At 43.1% G+C, this 25,432-nt stretch overlaps 1 protein-coding gene across 7 annotated transcripts in view; it reads right to left on the minus strand.

Moving 5' to 3' along the window:
• Nucleotides 1-25,432, minus strand: part of DMD (dystrophin) — a 3,834,938-nt gene that overhangs the window by 2,895,097 nt on the left and 914,409 nt on the right. The window lies entirely within an intron of this gene.

The raw sequence follows: 25,432 nt of genomic DNA on the forward strand, positions 1-25,432 counted from the left end.
GGTGGTTACTGCTCACGGCGTCATGTACATTACACTATATTGGTCCCATTTTTTTCTCAGCTGAGAATTAACATTCTAGTGAATTTATTAAAATAAATTCTTTGGCAAAAGATATACTCTCTATTACCTCTACTATATAAAATATGGCAGATTCATGAATAAGGCACTCTAGATTATATTTACACTACATGGATGTGATTTATCATTGAGTACTTTGAGGGAGTAATGCCCTTTCCACTTGGATTCTTTTCTAGATATCATCTACCATTTATGTCTACCACTGCCTGTTTTAGCATTGTTGCTCTGCTGTTGTTTTTAATTATTATGCAATAAAATTTATTTTTTATGCTAAAACTCTTTTGGTCCTTAATTTTCACTTAATAGTTGAGATATGGCTCTTTGTTGATATTTACTAATTATCATGTTTTTATTTATGTTAGGAGCATTAAAGGGGTTGTCTAGGTCTTTGATGAGTCTGCAGTCATTCTACATGACTGCAGACTTCTGAATTCTCACAGTGATCACTGCATGCTGTTAGGATTCTCTCATGCCAGTGATTTACGTACATGTGGTCACGTGCTGGCTAGACTTGTTTGGCCTCACTCAATGAAAATGAACTGACCGAGGTCAGACACATGTAGTCGGAATGCTCCCTGGTAAGTATACAAATTGCATGCTTGTGCTGACATGACCATCCACACTTGCCACTGGCAAGGGAGAATCTTAAAAGTGTCCAGTGCATTAGTTGTGAGAATTCAGAAGCCTTCAATATCAGGATTCAGCTCTGCAGGTTCCAGTAGTCATCACATGGACATTTCACTTTCATACTTATGGTCCTGTGACTATGAGGTTTTCTTCCTGCTTCTCTCAGTTTTTCACTGAACATTGAGAGCATTAGGGAGAGCAGCTTGACGGTACATGACTAAGCGTGCAAATCGCATAAGTACTTGGGGGAAGGAAGGGGGATGCACCAAACTATATTCCTACCCCGGGTGCCATAAAACCTACATACACCTCTGACATCCCTTGCCTGTCAACCATTTTGTATACCTTTCTGTTGTTGTCGATGCCACTGCCACTACCAATAGATAGGCAGTCAGTCATACATTTTTTTGCCTGACTGTTGTGCTTCTTTGCTATACAGTATTCTGTATAGCTATATTGCTGCTGCTGTTTCTGCTAGTGTGTCACTTTATAGATGGACATCTCCTTGCCTATTGCATCATATTCTACACTGTATGATTACTTCTTCTGCCAAAAGCCACATATCTCTTGCCTCTCCACAGAACTCTATAGCTATACTTGACTGCTGCTTGGAAATCTACCATGCACAAAGAAAATAAACCTAGAAACTGTTCCTAAAAAAAGGATAATTTTTGGACATTTAATTTAATACTATATTTATTAGTGCAAGTATAAATCTTTACTCAACTCCCTATAGTGGTGGCTAAAGGCTACCAAATCTTTATGCTTTAAAGGGAATCTGTTAGTAGGATAGACAATTGCCTATTCCAGGAAAATCTTTGCTTTTTAATAAGTCAATGAGCTTTTAAGATATATAAGAGCAATATAAATATTTTTGAGTGTTTGCCCACAGAGCTTATTTTAATTGAAAGCTGGCATTACCAGTGTGAGACATGTAAAGACTCACTGTCTGCTCTCCTGATCTACGTGTTTCTCACTAGAATTGCCGTTTTACATTTAAAATAAACTCTAGAGGGAGATTATCATGCAGATCAGTGTCCTGCCCTTTGCCTTGAACAGGCTTTTTCTATGCAAAGAAAATCATGGATTTCTCTGGAATAAGACATCGAATTTCAGATGACAAGGTATAGTTTTCTTCAACTTTCTATGATCTTTGTGCCCATATAGATGAATTAGAATGGTTGATTCCATTAAGTCATTCTCTTTAATTTTATGTCAATATGAAAATATGGAGAGGTATTTGGATAGCCATAAAGAAACATATAAAGCACTGTTTCTTATTATACAATAAGCAAGGACAGTTTTTTTACCTAAGTATTGAGCTGTAAAATCACTTATGTAATTCTTATATCACGACAGTGTTTTTCCTGAAATAACATTTAATATATTTTTTTAAATCACTGTAATGCAAATCAGAGTTATGATCATTATAAAGCAAATCAGAGAGAGCTTATTTCTCAGTCACAAATTACAATGCTAGAAAGAAAATTAAGACATTGTTTGATTGTGGCATGCAGACATTAAATCACATTCACAAGTGTGTTGACAGTGAAAGTGTTTAGTATTAATTGGTTGCTATTTATCTTCCTTTTATAGACTTAAAGGAGTGTATTTATACCCTTGGCGAACCTTTAAATTCCAAGCAGCACAACTTTCTTCTTGAGAATCCTTAAAACTCATCATCTTTTTAATTAACAAGATCATTTGCATGTGCCAATACAAAGCATCAAGCTTACCTCTAGAAAGTAGTGCAAAAAATGTGTATTTGTGAAGGGTTTTGGCTCCATCTGTCATAACTCTACCTCTAACTTTCTGTATATAAGGACTATATTATACACTACCAAAAGTTCAGGGTCACGTAGAAATGTCCTTATTTTTTAAAGAAAAGCACCGCTTTTTCCAATGAAGCTAACATTAAATGATTCAGAAATACACTCTATACATTGTTAATGTGGTAAATGACTATTCTAGCTGCAAACGTCTGGTTTGTAATTCAATATCTTCATAGGTGTATAGAGGCCCATTTCCAACAACCATCACTCCAGTATTCGTATGGTACTTTGTGTTTGCTAACTGTGTAAGAAGGCTAATAGATGGTTAGAATACCCTTGAAAACTCTTGTGCAAGTATTTTACCACAGCTGAAAACAGTTTGGCTGATTAGAGAAGCTATAAACCTGACCTTCCTTTGAGCTAGTTGAAAATCTGGAGCATTACATTTGTTGGTTCCATTAAGCACTAAAAATGGCCAAATAAACAACTTTCATGTGAAACTTGACAGTGTATTCTTGTTCTTAGAAATGAAGACTATTCCATGCAAGAAATTGCCAAGAAACTAAAAATTTCCTACAATGTTCTGTACTACTCCCTTTGGATGAGAGCACAAACAGGCTCTAACCAGAGTAGAAAGAGAAAAGGGAGGCCCCACTGCATAACTGCAATAAGACAAGTACATTAAAGTCTGTAGTTTGAGAAATCGATGCCTCACAGGTCCTCAACTGGCAGCTTCATTAAATAGTACATGCAAAACAACAGTGTCAGCATCCACAGTGAAGAGGCGACTCTGGGATGCTGGCATTCAGGGCAGAGTGGCAAAGAAAAAGCCATTTCTGAGACTGACTAATAAAAGGGAAAGATGAATATGGTCAAAAGAACACAGGCATTGGACAAAGAAAGATTGGAAAAAAGTGTTATGGACATAAGAATCCAAGTTTGAGGTGTATGGATCACAAAGAAGAACATTTGTGAGATGCAGAACAACTGAAAAGATGCTGGAAGAGTGCCTGATGCCATCTGTCAAGCATGGTGAAGGTAATGTGATGCTCTGGGGTTGCTTTGGTGCTGGTAAAGTCAGAGATTTGTACAACGTAAAAGGGATTTTGAATAAGGAAGGCTATCACTCCATTTTGCAATGCCATGCTATACCCTGTGGACAGCGCTTGATTGGAGCCAATTTCATCCTACAACAGGACAATGACCCAAAGCACACCTCCAAATTATACAAGAACTATTTAGGGAAGAAGCAGGCAGCTGGTATTCTATCTGTAATGGAGTGGCCAGCGCAGTCACCAGATCTCAACCCCATTGAGCTATTGTGAGAGCAGCTTGACCGTATGGTACACAAAAAGTGCCCATCAAACCAAACCAACTTGTGGGAGGGGTTTCTGGAAGCATGGGATGAAATTTCTCCAGATTACCTCAGTAAATTAACTGCTAGAATGCCAAAGATCTGCAATGCTGTAATTACTGCAAAGGGAGCATTCTTTGACAAAAGCAAAGTTTGAAGGAGAAAATTATTATTTTAAATAAAAATCTTTTATTGAACCTTGTCAATGTCTGGACTAGATTTTAAATTCATTTGGCAACTAATTTGATTAATAAAAGTATAAGTTTTCATGGAAAACATAAAATTGTCTGAGTGACCACAACCTTTTGAACGGTAGTGTACATTCTATAGTAAAATATTTTATTTTAATACAGAATGTATAACTTTAAAGTTATGTTTCAATATAACAATAAAACAATCTGCTATGTAATGTAAAGGAATGACTTTCTTGATGCACTGTATGTATCTGAATTTCCATTCAAAATATGCATTTTGCATGCAATATTTGCTTCTGCCATTAGAATGCGCTGTGCTTGCTCTGTCAATTGCATTTTGGGATGCATGAATGTTCTGTGTTACATTAGTCTGGCTTGGACTTGTGGTTCTATCCAAATCAGGTGTCTATGTCCTGCTGTAGGATGTTGGTTACATGTTATAATCAGCTCTCTGCTATGAGTCATGGGTGTGGCCACTCTCAATCTAAAATTGCAGCAGCTACAATTTGCTGCCAGGAATAGTTTGCTACTACTTTGGTCTGTTGCTTCGTCTGTCCCAAGAATCTAGCATCTCCTGGTATATACAGTTGTGTGAAAAAATGTTTACCCCCTGATTTCCTATTCCTTTCCATGTTTGTCTTACTTAAATGTTTCAGATCACCAAACAAATTTAAATATTAGACAAAGATAACACAAGTAAACACAAAATGCAGTTTTTAAATGAATGTATTCATTATTAGATGAAAAAAGAAATACAAACCTACAGGGCTCTGTTTGAAAAAGTGTTGCCCCCATTCCCCCTGAAAACATAAATTAACTGTGGTTTATCACATCTTTGGGAAGCAAAGTTTAAGTTTCCTGCCACACCCAGGCCTGATTACTGCCACACCTGCCTGGCAAAGTAAAGTAGACCAAAAGATCTTCAAAAACTTGACATCATGCCACGATCCAAAGAAATTATGGAACAAATGAGAAACAAAGTAATTGTTAAAGCCATTTCTAAAGATTTGGGACTCCCCTGTACCACAATGAAAGTCATTATCCACAATGGGTAAAAACACAAAACAGTGGTGAACCTTCCCAGGAATGACGGCAGACCAAAATTACCACAAGAACGCAGTGATGACTCATCCAAGAGGTCACAAAAGACCTCACAACAACATCCAAAGAACTGCAGGCCTCACTTGCCTCAGTTAAAGTCAGTGGTCACGACTCCACCATAAAAAGAGACTGGGCAAAAATGGCCAGCATGGCAGAGTTCTAAAACAAGAACCACTTCTGAGCAATAAGAACACAAGGGTTCATCTCAGTTTTGCCAGAAAACATCTTGATGATCTTCAAGACTTTTGGGAGAATACTCTGTAGACTGACGAGACAAAAGTTGAACTTTTTGGAAGGTGTATGTCCCATTACGTTTGGCATAAAAGAAACATATTGTGACAACACAGCATTTTATTTTAATTAACCAGACATTTATTTTCAGCAAGTCAGGAGGAATCGACTGCTATCTATTTGATGACTTTTGAATTTGTGTTTATTTCTGGTTGGTCAAGAAAACAGACTTTTATTCATGCAAGCCTGTAATATTGACTTGTAAGTTGACAATTTGTTGCAACATATTGTGTTCTTGTCCTGGATGACTGGTGATACCGAAAAAAATATGTTTGCTGATCTGTTGATTACACATTATCCAGACCAGAAAGTTTGTAGACTTGCAAAATAGAGGAAAAACTATGAAAATATATTACATAATCAATGTGAGTTGGTCTTATCACCATTATTCCACTTTACCTAAGAATGCTGGATGAAGGATAGTTGTTAACTATAAAAAGGATAGATACCTCCATATACATATATACCTCCTGACATCCAGACAGCAAAGAGATTCAGACATCTAAAGAACCAAAGACTCTCCACAGGACAGCAGCCAAGACATCATCGCTCCATCATGAGGGACACAGATTTGTCATTCTACCAGATGCCAGCTTAGGGGACCATGGTCCCAGCTGGAAGAATACAGATCTGCTCCAATGACCAGCGCAAATCCATGGATACATTTGGGGTAGTCAGGATTTAGACTGACCAATCACCTAAGCCCCAAGGATACATTTGTGGGGGCCAGGAATGGGACCTGCCAGTCGCCTGGTTCCAAGGAGATGTTTGGAGAATCCAGGTTGTGACCCTCCAGTCAACTGTCCTTTTACTTCAATGTACTATCATCTGCCTAATCTTGTCATTACCTCCTCTCTGTATGCATGCCACAGATGGGGTAGTCGGTCCTGGAAGCTCTGAAGTCACAGCTGCTCTTATGTCGTTGAGTCATGCTAAAGGGTGAGACTTTCTAATGTGCATCTTCTTGGTTATTTTGCTGGGACTGTTCTATGTGTTATTTGCATGTTTTGTGGCTCAATAAACTATTGCCACACTTTTTTTACCCTCAGCTTGTGTTGTCTGCGCAGCATTTTGCCTACTATATAAGGTGAGTGGATGTTCGATGGGATCATCCCTGGTCCATGCGGTTTTGGCTAGAGGACTAGAGCTCCCACTGACCCCCCCCCCGTGTCTGCACACACCATTTAAGAAAAGGAACATCATATCCACAGTAAAATATGATGGTGGTAGTGTGATGGTCTGGGGATGTTTTGCTGCTTCATGATCTGGAAGACTTGCTGTGGTAAATAGAACAATGAATTCTGATGTCTACTAAAAAAATCCTAAAGGAGAATGTCTGGCCATTTGTTTGCGACCTCAAGCTGAAGCACACTTGGATTATGTAGCAGGACGGTTATCCAAAACACATTAGCAATTCCACTTCGGAATGGCTTAAGAGAAACAAAATTAAGACTTTAGAGTGGCCTAATCAAAGTCCTGAACTTAAGCTGATTGAGATGCTGTGGCGTAACATTAAAAAGGTTTAATTACAGCAATTCTCCAGAGATGAGTTTGCCAAAATTCCTATAGAGCATTGTAAATGACTTCTTGCCAGTTACCACAAGTGCTTGGTTGCAGATGTTGCTGCTAAGGGTGGCCCAACTGGTTATTAGGTTTAGGGGCATTCAATTTTTCCCACAGGACCCTGTATGTTTCGATTTCATTTTCCTTTAATAATAATGACCTTCATTTAAAAACTACATTTTGTGTTTACTCATGTTATGTAAGTCTAATATTTAAATTTTTTTGGTGATCTGAAACATTTAAATGTGACAAGCATGCACAAGAATAGGAAAGCAGGAAGGGAGTCAATGTTGAATCTGACAATCTTGGTGTTCTCTGGAAAATGCCAATCACCCTGTACAGTATTGGGCTGTTAGCTCAACATCCATTTGTGAACATTGGGCCCTCATACCATGTATGGCATCTGTTTCTGACAGTTTGAGCAGACACATGGATGTCAGTGGCCTGCTGGAGGTCAATTTTTTCAGGGCTCTGGCACTGCTCTACCTGTTCCACCTTGCATAAAGGAGGAGGCCCTCTCCACGTCTCCTGGTGTACTGGCTAATTTCCTGGTATCTTCTCCATGCTCTATACACTGTGCTGACAGACACAGCTATCCTTACTACCACAGTCGCATGCATGTGTCATCCTGGATGCGCTGCACTTCTCTGAGCAACTTCTGTGGGTTATAGACACCGACTCATGCTACTGTACAGAACCTCTAGGGGTGAGAGCAATGACAAAATGCAAAAGTGACCAAAACCACAGCCAAAATAGATGATAACAGAGAAATGGTCTGTGGTCACCACCTGCAGAACCACTCCTTTATAGGGGGTGTCTTGCTAATTGCCTATAATTTCTACGTGTTGTCTGTTCCATTTGCACAACAGCAGTAGATATTGATTTACAATTAGTGTTGCCTTATAACTGGACAGGTTGATTTCACAGTAGTGTGATTGACTTGGAGTTACATTGTGTTGTTTAAGAATTCCCTTTATTTTTTTGATATATATATATATATACACATACTGATTTTGTGGGAGTGAACCTTGGGCTAACAGGAAGATTTAAAGCATGCCTACCTTTTCACAAGAAAATAATTATAGTATAGTGCAGGATTATGGAATACAGAGTAACCACTTTTCTAAATAACCCTTAGCACACTCTGCCTGAAGTCCTCCTGCTTGTAGACTGCCATATTCAAGGCAGGAGAGAATGTCATCGGATTTACAGTGCTAGATGCTACAGTGCACTGAAGATGGCAACTATGGGTATGTGATCTCAGTATCTAATAGACCAGCATCGCTTTTGAAGCTGAATACACTTGAGGAAAATGCTGGTGGTGTTTTTCCTAAAGTGTTTTCTTTAGTGCCTTCAGCATTGATTCTGCAGGCGCTATGTTGCCGGCTGTTTTTGAACGTTATATACAGTATAACATGGTGATGGCTTCTAAATGAAAGTCAACTGAAGAAAAGTCAAGTGACTCAAGCCATTTCTTTTAGCCACTTCATAGCTTTAAGCAATAAAAGACAGAAAATATGCTCAGCAAACCATTTTAACATTGCTATGAATTTGTTCATTATTTTTTTACATTTTTAGCGCTTTTCCAGGAAGTAATATGCCTATAAAATAATAATAATAATAATCTTTATTTTTATATAGCGCTAACATATTCCGCAGCGCTTTACATTTTGCACACATCATCATCACTGTCCCCGATGGGGCTCACAATCTAAATTCCCTATTGGTATGTCTTTAGAATGTGGGAGGAAACCGGAGTGCCCGGAGGAAACCCACGCAAACACAGGGAGAACATACAAACTCCTTGCAGATGTTGTCCTTGGTGGGATATATCATGTGCACATACCCTAAGAGTGACAAGCAGGACAGTGCTGTTTTTAGTATTGCACGCAGCACAGATAATTAGCAACAAATTGCTAAGGCTAGTTTTACACTAGCATATGAAGGAGCTGCGGAGGGATGTGGACTTTCTCCATGAAGCTCCGCCCACAGTCACACCTCCTCCGGTCAGCTACACCTCTGTCAGCATGCGGCCTGTGCACCCTATCTTTAGCATTAGGTATGTAGGCCATGCCGATGTATGCGGATGCCTCCGCATGCGTCATTTTAAAGGTGCAGCGACTTGCGCTGAAAGCAACGTGTTGCACTTTGTTGTGATCCCCGCACCATCAAAATGACGTATGTGGAGGCATCAACATACATCAGCGCAGCCTGCGTACCTAATGCTAAAGATAGCGTATGCAGGCCGCATGCCGACGGAGGTGGAGCTGACCGGAGGAGGTGCAACCATGGGCGAAGCTTCACGGAGGAAGTCTGCATCCCTCCGCAGCTCCTCCATACTCTAGTGTGAAACTAGCCTAATAGAGTGATTTAGACAAATAATTATATAGAGTCCTGCACTGTAACCATTTTCTTGTAAAAATGCAGAGGTACACTTTAAAACTTTAAAGACTGTATGCTTTACCTTCCTTTCAAGCAGCAGCACATCTGTCTTCAAATGCTTGTGATCATTTCTCTTTGAACATGGAATCCATACCATTACCAACTTAGAGCTAAGCAGACGTATTTACAAGACGACCATTCATTTATAATGATTTTGTTTAGTTTTACAGAATCTTCCTTCCTTACTAATGAGGCTTTCAAGACAATACACAAATCTCTGTGGAGACATTGGTCTTGACCTTGCAGTTAGTTTAACAGAATAACAAAGTGAAATCTTTGTTTACAGCACAGTGTAAAATATTGTGGAACTATACACACAGAAGAACATACTGCGTGTCATTGAAAAGTACACTTACTGATAAAATGTATTCAAGATGAAGCAAAACTATAACGCCAAAGGAAAAACACATTTGTTCAATAAAAGTTTCACTAATGTAATCTTTAAACAGTAAAAAACTGCTTGTTTGAAGCTTGATATTTAAAGTAAACAACTGCGAAGTAATAGTCCTGTCATGAGGGCAACGTAAGGGCACCGTTACACTTAGCGATGCACCAGCGATCCCGACAACGATATGGATCGCTGGTGCATCGCTAAGTGGTCGCTAGTGAGCTGCCACACAGGCAGATCTCACCAGCGACATAGCAGGGGTCGGGGGTCGTTACTTACCTGTTAGACGAGGCGATCCTAACGTCCTCCCGCCCGCGTCCACGCGTCGCTCGTTGGCACCACAGGAAGCCCAGCAGGAAGCGCCCGACGAGAAATGATCCAGGACGTTCTCGCGCGACCAGCGATGAGCAGCGGGGGAGCCGGTCGGAGGTAAGTATCAGACATAGCGATATCGCTAGCAATATCGCTGCTGCGTCACAAAATCGGTGACGTTACAGCGATATTGCTAGCGATATCGCTATGTGTAACGGGGGCTTAACAGTAGATTTAATGTGCGTGTGAGATAACATCAGATTACATTTAAAAAATAATAGGATAAAACAAACACAAATCCTGTTCCCAACACATAAAAGTAAAAGAAAAAAATAATAATACAAATTTTTGTATTGCCCATTGAGAATTGTGATTTAATGGTCTTAGGATGTAGCAAAAATAGATTTCATCCCTCTGTATGAAAGCAAATGAAACAATTTTCCTTTAATCAATTTCATTGTACAATAAAATATCCAACTTCTAAACATACTTCTCAGTTTGTACCCCCCAAAAATAGCATACATATTAATGTGTTTTAGACACTTTTTGCACTTGACTGCATAAAAGGTTGAGACATAGCATGCAATACAAATGACAACACAGTTATTATATAGTATATGTTACTGTAATAAATTTGGAAACTTTTCTATCCATCTGTTCTAAATTTATGCCGTTCAAACACTAGACCTGATGGGTAAATCTGGCCTTTTGTTTTCTAAAAATTCAATGTTTTTCAGATCTCTATGTAGTCGTAGTTAAAGGAAATTAGTCTTTTGATTTTCATTAATAGGATGCTTGATTTTTTCATACCATGTGTCCTGTTTGGTCTTAGGCACCTCCAACATTCACTAGACCTCATGGCCAATGTATCTCATAACAATGTGTAAGACCTGCACTGACTGAAGAGGAGTGGTGGCTTTTGAAGGAAGAGCGGAAAAACCAAATGGGGAGATCACCCCAAAAAAGTGAGGGCCTAAGAGAGGTGAGTATTATATTTTTGTCACCCTATATTTATTATGCTTTGGGGACAGGAGTCACACTTGATGCAAATCAAATTTCCTGCACAAATTTAAGCGAACTGCAGATTTCAAACTTCTGCAGATTCACTAATCACTATTTCATTTCCCTTTATGCTAAACAATTCTTATGGAAGTAAATCTTTTCATCTGGTGACTTGATGCAATGTATCAATAATAGAGATGAGTGTATCTTTTAAAATTCAAATTTGCTGACTTTGAAAACATTTTTCCCAAAAATATTAAATTAATACTAAATTCACTCAAAACTCAATAATGGAAAATTTGTAATTTCTCAGAATATATAGAAAGAGAGAGAGAGAGAGAGAGAAAGAGGACTCTGCAGACAATATATGCATAGACTCCAAGGCAAGAGAAAAAGAGAGAGGAAGAAAGGACCTCACTGATTTTTTATAGATTACACTTTACAAGTGAAAGAGAGAGCAATCAAGGACCATAAGAGCTTACACACTACAGAAGACAGAAAGGGAGGACTCTTTGGTCTCATCTGACCAGAACACCTTCTTCCACATGCCATGTAAGGAATACAGCTAGCATATGGAAGAATGATGCCAAAGTAGAAGTTTTTGGGCTAAATGCTTAACGCTCTGTGTGGCTGAAAACTAGCACTGCACACTACTATGAAAATATAATTTCCACTGTCAAACATGGTGGTGGCAGCATCATGCTGTGGGGATGCTTTTCTTCAGCAGGGACAGGGAAGCTGGTCAGAATTAATGGGAAGATGGATGCAGCTCCAGGGCAATCCTGTGGTAAAACCTGCTAGAGGCTGCAAAGAACTTAAGACTGGGGCGTAGGTTCACCTTCCAGCAGTGCAATGACTCTAAACATACTGCAAGAGCCACAATGGAATGGTTTATATCAAAGCATATTCATTTGTTTCAATGTTCCAGTCAAAGTCTAGAACTAAATCCCATTAAGAATCTGTGGTGAGACTTGAAAACTGTTATTCAGACGCTCTCCATTCAATCTCTCTGAGCTAGAGCTAGTCTGCAAAGAAGAATGGGCAAACATTTCAGCCTCTAGATGTGCAAAGCTGGCAGAGACATAAACCAAAATACTTGCAGCAGTAATTGCAGTGAAAGGTGGTCCTGCAAAGTATTGACTCAAGGGTCTGAATTCAATTGCACGTCACAATTTTCAGATTTATGTCTTTATAAATATTTCGAAAAACAGGTATCATTCCCTTTAAATTTCACAAACACTGGCTACTTTGTGTTGGTACGTCACATAAAATCCCAATAAAAATACATTTACGTTTGTGGGTGTAATGCGAAAAAATGTGGAAAAGTTCACTGTATGAATACACTTATTTTCTTACAGCAATTAAAATAGTATGTCTTGTGTTTGTCCTTTCCTACTTCATATTTTTCTGAAGGAAAATTCCATATTGCAAGGGCCAAACTGAAGTGCTTCTGTAAATTAGTGCCACACTTTATTCGGCAGCTCCAAGCCATCCTTAGTAAGTTTTATAGAATGATAAGTTGAGTTGAGCGAAATGGGTCGAACAATTTCAAAAGTCTCCGACTTTTGGCAAAGTCGGGTTTCATGAAACGAAACCCGACTCTAGGATGAGGTCGGCCACGAGGTCGGCGACTTACGCGCCAAAGTCACGTTTCAAAAGTTTGTTTAGCGCTCTTTTTCAGCCAATCAGGATCCACGGACACTGTGGGCAACGTGATGACATAGGCAGGGGTCGCCACCATCTTTCAGAAGGGCATGCAAGTGATTGGCTTGCTTTGGTGGGCGCTCTGATATTCATTGGGCCTCACACAATCCAAAAGTGTCCAGTGTCTGCAGAAATTCAAAATCTCCCTTATCCTGTAGTCACTTTTTTCACACCTGCTGCATCGAGCCTGTGACATAGCGCTGTGATATTCAGTGGGCCTCACACAATCCAAGTGTCCAGTGTCCACAAGTGTCTGCAGAAATTCAAAATCTCCCTTATCCTGTAGTCACTTTTTTCACACCTGTGTCATCGAGCCTGTGACATAGCGCTCTGATATTCAGTGGGCCTCACACAATCCAAGTGTCCAGTGTCCACAAGTGTCTGCAGAAATTCAAAATCTCCCAGAAATTCAAAATCTCCCTTATCCTGTAGTCACTTTTTTCACACCTGTGCCATCGAGCCTGTGACATAGCACTGTGATATTCAGTGGGCCTCACACAATCCAAGTGTCCAGTGTCCACAAGTGTCTGCAGAAATTCAAAATCTCCCTTATCCTATAGTCACTTTTTTCACACCTGTTCCAATCGAGCCTGTGACATAGCGCTGTGATATTCAGTGGGCCTCACACAATCCAAGTGTCCAGTGTCCACAAGTGTCTGCAGAAATTCAAAATCTCCCTTACCCTGTAGTCACTTTTTTCACACCTGTGCCATCGAGCCTGTGACATAGCGCTGTGATATTCAGTGGGCCTCACACAATCCAAGTGTCCAGTGTCCACAAGTGTCTGCAGAAATTCAAAATCTCCCAGAAATTCAAAATCTCCCTTATCCTGTAGTCACTTTTTTCACACCTGTGCCATCGAGCCTGTGACATAGCGCTGTGATATTCAGTGGGCCTCACACAATCCAAGTGTCCAGTGTCCACAAGTGTCTGCAGAAATTCAAAATCTCCCTTACCCTGTAGTCACTTTTTTCACACCTGTGCCATCGAGCCTGTGACATAGCGCTGTGATATTCAGTGGGCCTCACACAATCCAAGTGTCCAGTGTCCACAAGTGTCTGCAGAAATTCAAAATCTCCCAGAAATTCAAAATCTCCCTTATCCTGTAGTCACTTTTTTCACACCTGTGCCATCGAGCCTGTGACATAGCGCTGTGATATTCAGTGGGCCTCACACAATCCAAGTGTCCAGTGTCCACAAGTGTCTGCAGAAATTCAAAATCTCCCTTATCCTGTAGTCACTTTTTTCACACCTGTGTCATCGAGCCTGTGACATAGCGCTCTGATATTCAGTGGGCCTCACACAATCCAAGTGTCCAGTGTCCACAAGTGTCTGCAGAAATTCAAAATCTCCCAGAAATTCAAAATCTCCCTTATCCTGTAGTCACTTTTTTCACACCTGTGCCATCGAGCCTGTGACATAGCACTGTGATATTCAGTGGGCCTCACACAATCCAAGTGTCCAGTGTCCACAAGTGTCTGCAGAAATTCAAAATCTCCCTTATCCTGTAGTCACTTTTTTCACACCTGTTCCAATCGAGCCTGTGACATAGCGCTGTGATATTCAGTGGGCCTCACACAATCCAAGTGTCCAGTGTCCACAAGTGTCTGCAGAAATTCAAAATCTCCCTTATCCTGTAGTCACTTTTTTCACACCTGTGCCATCGAGCCTGTGACATAGCGCTGTGATATTCACTGGGCCTCACACAATCCAAGTGTCCAGTGTCCACAAGTGTCTGCAGAAATTCAAAATCTCCCAGAAATTCAAAATCTCCCTTATCCTGTAGTCACTTTTTTCACACCTGTGCCATCGAGCCTGTGACATAGCGCTGTGATATTCAGTGGGCCTCACACAATCCAAGTGTCCAGTGTCCACAAGTGTCTGCAGAAATTCAAAATCTCCCTTATCCTGTAGTCACTTTTTTCACACCTGTGTCATCGAGCCTGTGACATAGCGCTCTGATATTCAGTGGGCCTCACACAATCCAAGTGTCCAGTGTCCACAAGTGTCTGCAGAAATTCAAAATCTCCCAGAAATTCAAAATCTCCCTTATCCTGTAGTCACTTTTTTCACACCTGTGCCATCGAGCCTGTGACATAGCGCTGTGATATTCAGTGGGCCTCACACAATCCAAGTGTCCAGTGTCCACAAGTATCTGCAGAAAATCTAAATCTCCCCTGTCCTATAGACACCTTGTACCTTGTTTTACATTACTATATAGTTTGTAGGATTTTGTCTACATTTCTACCAAAAATGAGGAAGGCTGGTGGAAGAGGCCGTGGAATTGGGCGGGGGTTGGCAGCTGGTAATGATGGTGTTGGTGGTGGATCTGATGGTAGTGGCAAAAGCAAAATAGGACCGAATGCAGGAGGTGTTGAGCCTGCGTCATCGTCTGGCTCCATAAGGCTTCGAAGGCTTAGTTTTCTAGGAGATGGCAAACCGCTTTTAACGCCAGAGCATCAGGAAAAAGTTTTGTCTTACATTGCTGACTCAGCCTCCAGCTCTATCGCCTCCTCTTCTGAAGTTGTAAAAAGTAAAAGCACTGAGTCATCATTGGAGGCTCATGTTCATGAACCACACCTTTCCTTGTGTCCTTCACCACAACCAAGATTGAAGGATGATGCAGGCCATACTACTGATTACTCCATGGAGCTGTTTTCACATACCATGCCTGGATTATCAAGTGAAATGGTGAATTACCCAGGCCAAGATGAATCTGACATGGAGTGCACTGATGCACAGCCGCTGATAGATGATTCTGCTGGTACATTCACTCAGAGCACTACATTGTCCTCGCAGTGTACAGAGCCAGATTCTGACCCTGATGAGACTCAGGTGCCCCTTCCCGCACAATATACCATCATACACGGTGACACAGAGGAAGGTGCACATGACATTGAAGAGGAGGTGATGGATGACCCAGTTGTTGACCCAGATTGGCATCCATTGGGGAAAGAGGGTGCTGCTTCCAATAGCTCAGATGAGGAGCATCCACAGCAGACATCAACATCGCAACAGCTGTTATCTGGCAGGCCCGGAGCACTCCAAAGACAGGTTCCAAAAATCAAAAGAGTTGCTGGACAGCTTGTCCAGAGGGTCAAAACATCACAGCGTGCTAGGCCGCAATATGTCTGCCAAAGTAGGAAGAGTGCAGTGTGGCACTTTTTTGAACAAAATCCTCATGATCAGGCCAAGGTTATCTGTAAGAAGTGCGCAAAGACCTTTAGCCGAGGGAAAAATCTGAAAAATTTGAATACCAGTTGCATGCTTAGACATTTAACCAGCATGCACTTGCAAGCGTGGACACAACACCAAACTTCAAGTGCCACATGTGCAACTGATCACAAAGAAGGTAGTCAGCAACGCTACATTGTTTCCCCCACTGTAAGCCCACCGGTTAGCACAGCAGCAAATGTTGAGGTGTCGTTGCAAAGCCACAGCAGTCAGGGAATCCCACTGTTATATCAACGAAATACTGAATCTAGGCCATCAGAAAGAACACCAACGCCATCACCATCATCAACCCTCTCTCAGTCCGCCCTGTCCACCGCTACTTCCACCATATGCAGCTCTCAAGTCCAGCTCACCATCCCAGACACTATGAGTAGGTCAAGAAAGCACTCAGTCTCTCATCCGCGTACACTGCGTTTGAACGCCCACATTGCCAAACTAATCTCGTTTGAGATGATGCCCTATCGGTTGGTGGAAAGCGCAGCTTTCCGCGAACTCATGGCCTATGCAGTACCACACTATGACAAACCCAGTCGCCACTTCTTCTCTCGCAAAGCCATCACAGCCCTCCACCATCATGTGAAAGACCGCATTGTCCATGCACTCAAGCAGTCAGTGAGTGGAAAGGTGCACCTCACAACTGATGCATGGTCCAGTCGGCATGGCCAGGGCCGTTACATGTCCATCACTGCGCACTGGGTTAATGTGGTGGATGCAGGGTCCACAGGGGACAGCGGTGGTGGGACAGTGCTGCCTAGCCCACGGTATAGGAAACAGTTGGCTGTAGGCGTTCCACCCTCCTCCTCCTCCTCCAGAAGTGAAAGCTCGTCCACAGAGCGCAGTCGTACGAGCACTCCATCTGCAGCTGCCACTGTTGCACACGAGGTGTCCCCCTATCGAGCAGCTAGTGGAAAGCATCAGCAGGCTGTGTTGCAGATGATGTGTTTGGGCGACTGACACACCGCCGAGGTTCTGACCGAGTACTTGAAGCGACAAACTGAGTCATGGCTGGGCAGTGTACATCTTGAGGCAGGCAAGGTAGTTAGTGATAACGGCCGTAATTTTGTGGCAGCCATAGCCCTTTCAAAACTCAGCCACATACCTTGCTTGGCTCACACCTTGAACCTGGTGGTGCAGTGCTTCCTCAAAAATTATCCGGAGTTAACAGCCCTGCTCCATAAGGTGCGAAGACTGTGCGCGCACATCCGCCGGTCGCCTGTACACTCCGTTCATATGCAGAAGCTGCAGCGATTGCTCCACCTTCCCAACCACCGCCTCATTATCGACATTGCAACAAGGTGGAACTCCACCCTGCACATGGTGGAGCGGCTGTGTGAGCAGAGGCAGGCCATAATGCATTTGTGGGAGGTTACACGGCCAGGCACTTTGAAAGCAGACATGGAGTTAACAGGTGTGCAGTGGTCGAAGCTGAAAGACCTCTGTAAAGTCCTTCAGTGTTTTGAGGAATGCACACGGCTGGTAAGCGCAGACGACGCCATCCTAAGCATGAGCATCCCACTTATGCGTCTGCTCATGCAAACTTTGACGCACCTTAAGGCGCAGGCGTCTGCAGCCAATGTTGACGAGGAGGAAGAGGTGGAGGGAATCCTTGATGACATTCAGCCATTGTCTGCTCAGGGACCTCTCCTGGATGAGTTGGAGGAAGAAGAGGAGGAGGAGGATGATGATGGGGATGATTACTTAGGGGATGAGGATGCATCTCGTGGGGCAAGTGAAAATGTTGGTGTGGCAAGGTCTGGTACAGGGTTTGTGCGTGACTGGAGGGATGTGGATTTGCCAGAAAGTGCTCCTCCAACCAGCACTCACAGTGCATCATTGACACCGGGAACATTGGCCCACATGTAAGATTATGCCTTGCGGATCCTAAAAAGGGACCCCCGCATTGCCAAAATGATGAACGATGACGACTACTGGTTGGCCAGCATCCTGGATCCACGCTATAAAGGCAAATTACAAAACATCATGCCACAGGAGAACCTTGACCTAATATTGGCTAATAAACAAGCAACTCTGGTAAATCGGTTGCTTGAGGCATTCCCAGCACACAGCAGCGGTGATGGTTCTCACACGAGCCGTACGGGCCGGGGGCAGCTTGGCAGAGGTGTTCATGGTGCACACAGCAGAAGTGGTGTTGGAGACAGGGGTTTCATGACAATGTTGTGGACTGATTTTTCAAGTACCGCTCACACAACTGGTAATACAGCATCGATGGAAAGTGACAGGAGACAGCAGTTGTCAACTATGGTTACAAACTACTTTTCCTCCCATATCGATGTTCTCCCACACAGGTCATTCCCCTTTGACTATTGAGCTGCTAAACTGGACACGTGGCCTGAATTGGCCCAATATGCCTTACAGGAGCTCGCTTGCCCAGCTGCAAGTGTGCTATCGGAAAGAGTCTTCAGTGCAGCTGGATCAATCCTGACAGAAAAAAGGACCCGTCTGTCAACCCAAAATGTGGATGATCTAACCTTCATTAAAATGAACCATGCATGGGTTTCCAAGGATTTGTCCCACCTTCCCCTGATGACACATAGGGTGACAGAAAAATGGCTTGCTTTGGTCCACCTCTTCCTGGGACTTGACCTATTTCGCCTTTTGCATCAGCTGAATGTCCAACATCAACATATGCCACTTTCTAAAACTCCCTAACTGTGCTGCCTCCCCCCCATGGCCGGGGTCACCACCTAGCGCACGACACCGTGCGACTGCCATTGCCCTGGACAGGTGGGTAGGCCGACTCTTGGGCGCGGGCACTGGCACAGGGTCCCTCATAGTGCAATCAAGTGTCTCTGATGGTGGTGGTGCACACCCGCCGTCAGACACACCGCCGTACTATGAGGGGCCCAGTGCCAGTACCAACGCCCACGAGTGGGCCCCCCTTGCTTGGGCAGGGCCCCAGCATTTGCAATCTTTACCTCTCCCTGCTCCTCCGCGGTGTAGTCTGGGCCGTCAAATCCATACTGTGCCTGACACCGTCTGAGCCTGCCTCCTGATGTATAGACATATCTTTTGAATGTGTATGCTATCCATATATGTTATCCGGGGATACGGTACCCTTTCTCACCTTTGTGCAATCACATGCAAGCCATACTGGGCCTAACACCGTCTGAGCCTGCCTCCTGATGTATAGACATATCTTTTGAATGTGTACGCTATCCATACATGTTATCCGGGGATACGGTACCCTTTCTCACCTTTGTGCAATCACTTGCAAGCCATACTGGGCCTTACACCGTCTGAGCCTGCCTCCTGATGTATAGACATATCTTTTGAATGTGTACGCTATCCATACATGTTATCCGGGGATACGGTATCCTTTCTCACCTTTGTGCAATCACTTGCAAGCCATACTGGGCCTTACACCATCTGAGCCTGCCTCCTGATGTATAGACATATCTTTTGAATGTGTACGCTATCCATACATGTTATCCGGGGATACGGTACCCTTTCTCACCTTTGTGCAATCACTTGCAAGCCATACTGGGCCTTACACCGTCTGAGCCTGCCTCCTGATGTATAGACATATCTTTTGAATGTGTACGCTATCCATACATGTTATCCGGGATACGGTACCCTTTCTCACCTTTGTGCAATCACGTGTAACCCATACTGGGCGTGAGAACGGCTGGCGAGCTGTTAAGCAAGCTACAGCACCTGTGGTTTGCACACGTAAGTTTTTCATTTTTTTCAGGAATGACGGTTAGGCCTAATTCCGGAACTGCGGTTGGCCTGCACTTACTGGGAAATCATTGTTCGCGAGTAATAATTGTAATCAGTGATCCCCATCACTAACGTTGTTCAGCGGGTTATCTGCACCTGTAAGCGACAAACGCTGGCCTTTTCAGTGTAGCGCACATGCAGCCACGGACATGTAAGGGCATGACACACCAGTTATTGGCCAATCTCATGTGCCAGAGCCTCACCTGTCCCTCTAGTAAGCCAGACTCGGACCGCGGGGCATGACGGAGTCTCGTTCGTTAATGGAATTAAGCTTGCAATGTGTGCATCTGTTCTGTAGCTGGCATGGTTGAGGTTGCCCGTGTTGAGCCAAATTACGCCGTAGGCTCCACTCCTGGTGGTGCCCTTCTGGACATTCCTTTAAGGTTGAGCTTTGCAACCATACTGCCCACGTAAAACAAACACTTTGCCTTCATGAACGCTGTTTGGAGGGTCATGACTCGTGGCAATAACGCCGCCCAATCAGTTAACCTGCTAGAGAGATCCTTCGTTGCTCCCAAGCATGACATCACACTCCCTAGGAGGAAGGTAATGCCACTGTGGCGACCGTACTCCTGGGGGTGACACAAGTGCACTGATGCCCAGCCACTGCTCGATGAATCTGCTGGTACATTGACCCAGACCACTACATTCCCCTCGCACGCTACCCGGCCTGAATCTGACCCTGATGAAACTCAGGTTACCCTTCCCATATACAGTTCCATCTTACACGGTGACAAAGAGGAAGCTGCAGATGAAAGTGCAGGTTCGGCCCACCCGCCATCAGACACACCACCGTACTATCAGGGGCCCTGTGCCAGTGCCGTCGCCAACGAGTGGGCCCCCCCTGCTTGCTCAGGATCACAGCACTTGCAAGGTTGAAATACTGTGCAGTGAGATGGAAGATGGGGACGACGAGGAGTCCAGACTAGTACAGGGATTCCCTAGCGAGGAGACTTATTTCATTGTTTTCAATGTTGGGACAGCAATTTTTGGGGAGCACTATACTCTGGAGAATGATAGATGGGGCCCACCACACACTGGAACATTCCAAAGGTGGACATCAGACACTGGAGCATTTACAGGGCCCATTATACACTAGAGCATTAGAAATGGGGCCCATTATGTTTGGAGCATTATTTGGGCCCATAAGACAGTGGAGCTTCATCCATGGGGACCAACATATACTGTAGCATTATGTGGAGCTCATCATATACTGTTTCAAACATTATATGGGACCAATGATTCTGTATGGAGAAATAGATGGGCCTCGTCATGAGATGTAAAAAGTGAAGTATTTTTCATTGTACTATACCGCTATTTCTCTGCCGTATCGGAGCATGATGAGTTGTGGTATTATGTGTTAAAGGGGCGCTCTTTCGCCCAGGGCACATGAAAACCTGGAGCCAGCCCTACCCCCCACAACTTTAGCCAAATAACCCCCATTTTTCAGTGCGTAACTTGTATTATGAAGTTAATTAAGGTTGACCAGCTTAAGTAAGAAGAATTGATGCTTTTGGCATTCAAATGATCACTGTAGGTGTGTTTCCTGTCCTCCTCTCACTGCCGACTTTTATTCCCCATTGACTTACATTGGGTTTCGTGACGACCCCGACTTTTCCCTATAATCGGCCGATCTTGCTCGACCCGACTTTTGGAAAAGTCGTGTTTCACGAAACGAAACTCGACCATAAAAAACCAAAAGTCGCTCAACTCTAATGATAAGTACAAAGGTGCTGTAAGTACTGGATACTGTCACTTTTGCATACAATTGTTTCTTTGCTTGTCATAAATAATTTTAGACTTTTATCTATAAAGAGAAGAAAGTCATTGCATCTACAAATCATTCCATTTGTACAGAACTTCATGTTGGCATTGTGATTTTCCTCATTAAGCTACTGGTAAAATGTTCAAAATGATACACGTACAGTAAATTCCTCATAGCCAATGTGTTTTATGATAACAGAATAAAGTAAGAGAATAGTAAGATTGAGAATAGAAATAATTGAGAACATGACAACAATAAGAATGTTTTACAGCTGAGACTATGTGAGCTAAATAATATCCTTACGTGTTTATATTGTATCAGAGGGTATAAAAAGATGTCTACTAGCCTTGTAAAAAAAACTATCTTCCTCGTCTATTAGTCCAATTTAAATGTTTAAAGTTGTTTTACAAGCTTTTACAAAACAGAAAAGTACATCAGTATGTCTGACTACTGACTAGATCATGCCACCAAGGCATAGAAGCAATTACTTTTCATGCTTATAACACAAACACATAGATATCAGGAAACAGCATTGCAGGGTATATCCAATAACGATGGGTGCAGGCTTCCACAGAACTAAAGGTACTGTCACACTTAGCGATGTACCAGTGATCCCGACCAGCGATATGACGCTGTTAGGATCGCTGGTGCATCGCTAAGTGGTCGCTAGTGAGCTGCCACACAGGCAGATCTCACCAGCGACATCGCTGGGGACGGGGGTCGCTACTTACCTGTCACACTAGGCGATCCTACGTCCTCCCGCCCGGCTCCACGCTCGTCGCTCGTCTCTCCACAGGAAGCGCCGCAGGAAGCTGACGACGAGAAACAGTCCAGGACGTTCTCGCGCGATCAGCGATAACCAGCGGGGGAGCGGTCGGAGGTAAGTATCAGACACAGCGATGTCGCTAGCAATATCACTATAACGTCACAAGTTATAGCGATATTGCTAGCGATATCGCTTAGTGTGACAGTACCTTAACTCACACCAACATACAGACCATATGCAAAGATATGAAACAGAGTAGCACTTCATACTCTAAAAAGGGTAGTTTATTGCTTCCATAACATGTGAAGTATAGACAGCAACATTTCATCTCCCTATAGAGCCATTTCACGCCGAAAAAGCTTGAAATTTGTTTTGTAAAAGATCTGAACCTTTGCTGTCCGTGTTCCTTAGATTCTGCATGATCTGCTTTTCAGCACATTAAATAGGTCCCAAAATAGGCAATGAAGTGGTAAAGCCAGAAAGAGAGACAGACAGGATAGACAGCTACAGGCAACAATATTATAATACGACACACTGTATTAAAAGAGGTTGTCAACGAAAGTGCATTTTAATCAATAGATCTTGGAATAATAAAAAGTTCCACAATTGGACGCGTTTCAAATTTTTTTCCTGTGTTACGATAATTTTATAAACTACTATATACTGTGTAGCGGCTGTGTCTGACCGTGCAGAAAAATGAAAAAAAAATTGCAATGCTTAATAGTCCCTTATATAGTGAATTGTAGTGGGAAAACAATGGTAAGATGCTCACACAACCAATAATATTGCACACCATATTAATCAGTTGTCTATTGCTGCCTCATCAGATGTACTGTATGTAAATTGTACCATAAAACCAGGGAATGTAGACTTCAATTGCACTGTGTGCTGGTTTAAAAAAAGGCTCTAAAGACTGGATAAGAAGAATAGTGATTTTTTGACAATAAACCACTATTCTTCTTATCCTGTCTTCAAATCCTTTTTGGAATTAGCAGCCCAAGTGGAGTCGTCATTCCCAGGTATTATGGTATAATGTGCAAGAAAATAGCACAGGCCGCATCTCCTGACCAACAGAGGAAGCATTAGTGAATATACTAACCACACAGCATGGGCTTGCAGTTGCTTCTTTTTGTGATGTGACATATTTTCCTGTTTGTTAGATTTATAATAGGAGTAAGTGTTTCTGCCTTGTCTCCAGACCTGTGAACTTATTATAAATCCACTCTGTGACATAGGAGCTCAGACAGACACTGGTTCTCTATGTCACTGACTTGATTTCTGCTGAGTTCAGAAGGATGGTGTTACACCTGGTCCTTGTCCTGGTGTGGCGCCCAGGTCTGCTACTGTTACACCTGGTCCCCGTCCTGGCACTGCATCCAGGTCTGCCGCTGCTCCCCATTCTGGGCACTCACCTCGTGCGTCGCACGCTGTCCTTAGGCAGCAGCCTGCCTCCACTGTGTCTCATGCTGCTGCTCAGCATTCAGGTCGCTCCCCTGCCTCCACCTCCTGGCGTCCTGTTGGCAGATCTGCAACTAGAGCTATTTGGGCCCGCCCGTGTGCTCTCCTGCCTTCTTAAAGGAACAGCTTGCGTTTTTCAAAAAGTGCAATCATCCAATGGCAGCGCACTGGCTGCTATTTCTGGCCTTTCCTCCAGAGGGAGAGTGCCGGAGCAACGAGTATCAATCATTGCTACATCCGGTTCTTATGCTAACCTGTCTGCGCTGCATCTGCAGTCTCTGTGCATTGTCTATTGCTATCTGTCTCCACAGAGTATCAGTATCCTGTGCTTCCTGGTTATATCCGCAACCATCTGGGTGAAAGCCATCCCGTTCCGCCAACAGCCAACTGAGTCCAAGTACTGTGTGAAGGTCACTGGAACCGACTCCTTACCAACTACCCGGATCCAGGACCCGTCTCATTATGGACTCTGCTGCAACTACTGTTATCCCTTTTGGTCCCGCTGGGACAGCTGCCTTGTGTTCGGGGTCTAACTGGAAGTAGCACCTGTGTCCTCCAGGTATTCCATTCTGGCCCTGTTTGAGGGGCTTTACTATGGGTACCTGGGGCTCACTTGTCACGCCCCTTCATAGCCCTCCGGACCGTGGTCCCGAGGTTCCACTTTAAATATAAAAAGGAATGTGAACTTCACCATCTCTGCCTCCGCTTCCATTCGTTACAGATGGTGACCAGCAGAAACACTTGATTTGTAATAAAGCAGGTGGGGAAATGTTTTACCTCATAGTAAGAGTCAGCTGTGAACCCTTGCTGTGTCCTCTGTAAGCTCTCTTATGCCTCCTCCCTGGCCAGGAGATATAGTATGTGCACATCATGAACTAAAGTAGTTCTACATGGTTGGCTGCAGAAAAAAAACATTGCCAGGGAACATGTATAAATACTGGAGCATTTTTTTTACACATTCAATTGTTGAACTTATTATTTTAATATCTATTAATAAAATGTGGTTTATTTAACGGTCAATCTCATTCAACCATTTGCACATATTTTACAGTTTCGGTCTAATACTGGATCTCCTCATCGATCTACATACAATATGTAAAATGACAGATTCAATTTATACTGTCGTCTAGATTTCTTGGAACTACCTTTACTCCATGTTTTTCAGATTGTTATTTTTGTTTCACACAAATTTCCTGAGAAGGTTGCATTTAAATTGGAAATTAATTGAATTGCCACTGGTAGAGTTGAGTGAAACTGGTTGGTCAAATTCAAAAGTCGGCGACTTTCGCTGAAGTCGGGTTTCATGAAACGAAACCCGACCATAGTGTGAGGTGGGCCACGAGGTCGGCGATCCAAGCGCCAAAGTCGCATTTCAAATGATGCTTCCAGCGCCCTTTTTCAGCCAATAATGGAGGACGCACACTGTGGGCAACGTGATGTCACCACCATCTTTGAGAAGGGCATGCAAGTGATTGGCTGGCTTTGTGGGGCGTCACAGGGGCTATAAAAGGGCGTGCACACCGACCGCCATCTTACTTGTGCCGATCTTACCATTAAGGAAAGGTTGCTGCTGCTGATTCAGAATAAGGGAGAGCGTTAGGCAGGGAAGAAGGACCAAAAAATGCTTCTGCTGTTAGAGT

Source organism: Dendrobates tinctorius, unplaced genomic scaffold (genome assembly GCF_039654945.1).
Source record: "Dendrobates tinctorius isolate UK_male_01 unplaced genomic scaffold, ASM3965494v1 ptg000166l, whole genome shotgun sequence".
In the NCBI taxonomy this organism is placed as follows: Eukaryota; Metazoa; Chordata; class Amphibia; order Anura; family Dendrobatidae; genus Dendrobates; species Dendrobates tinctorius.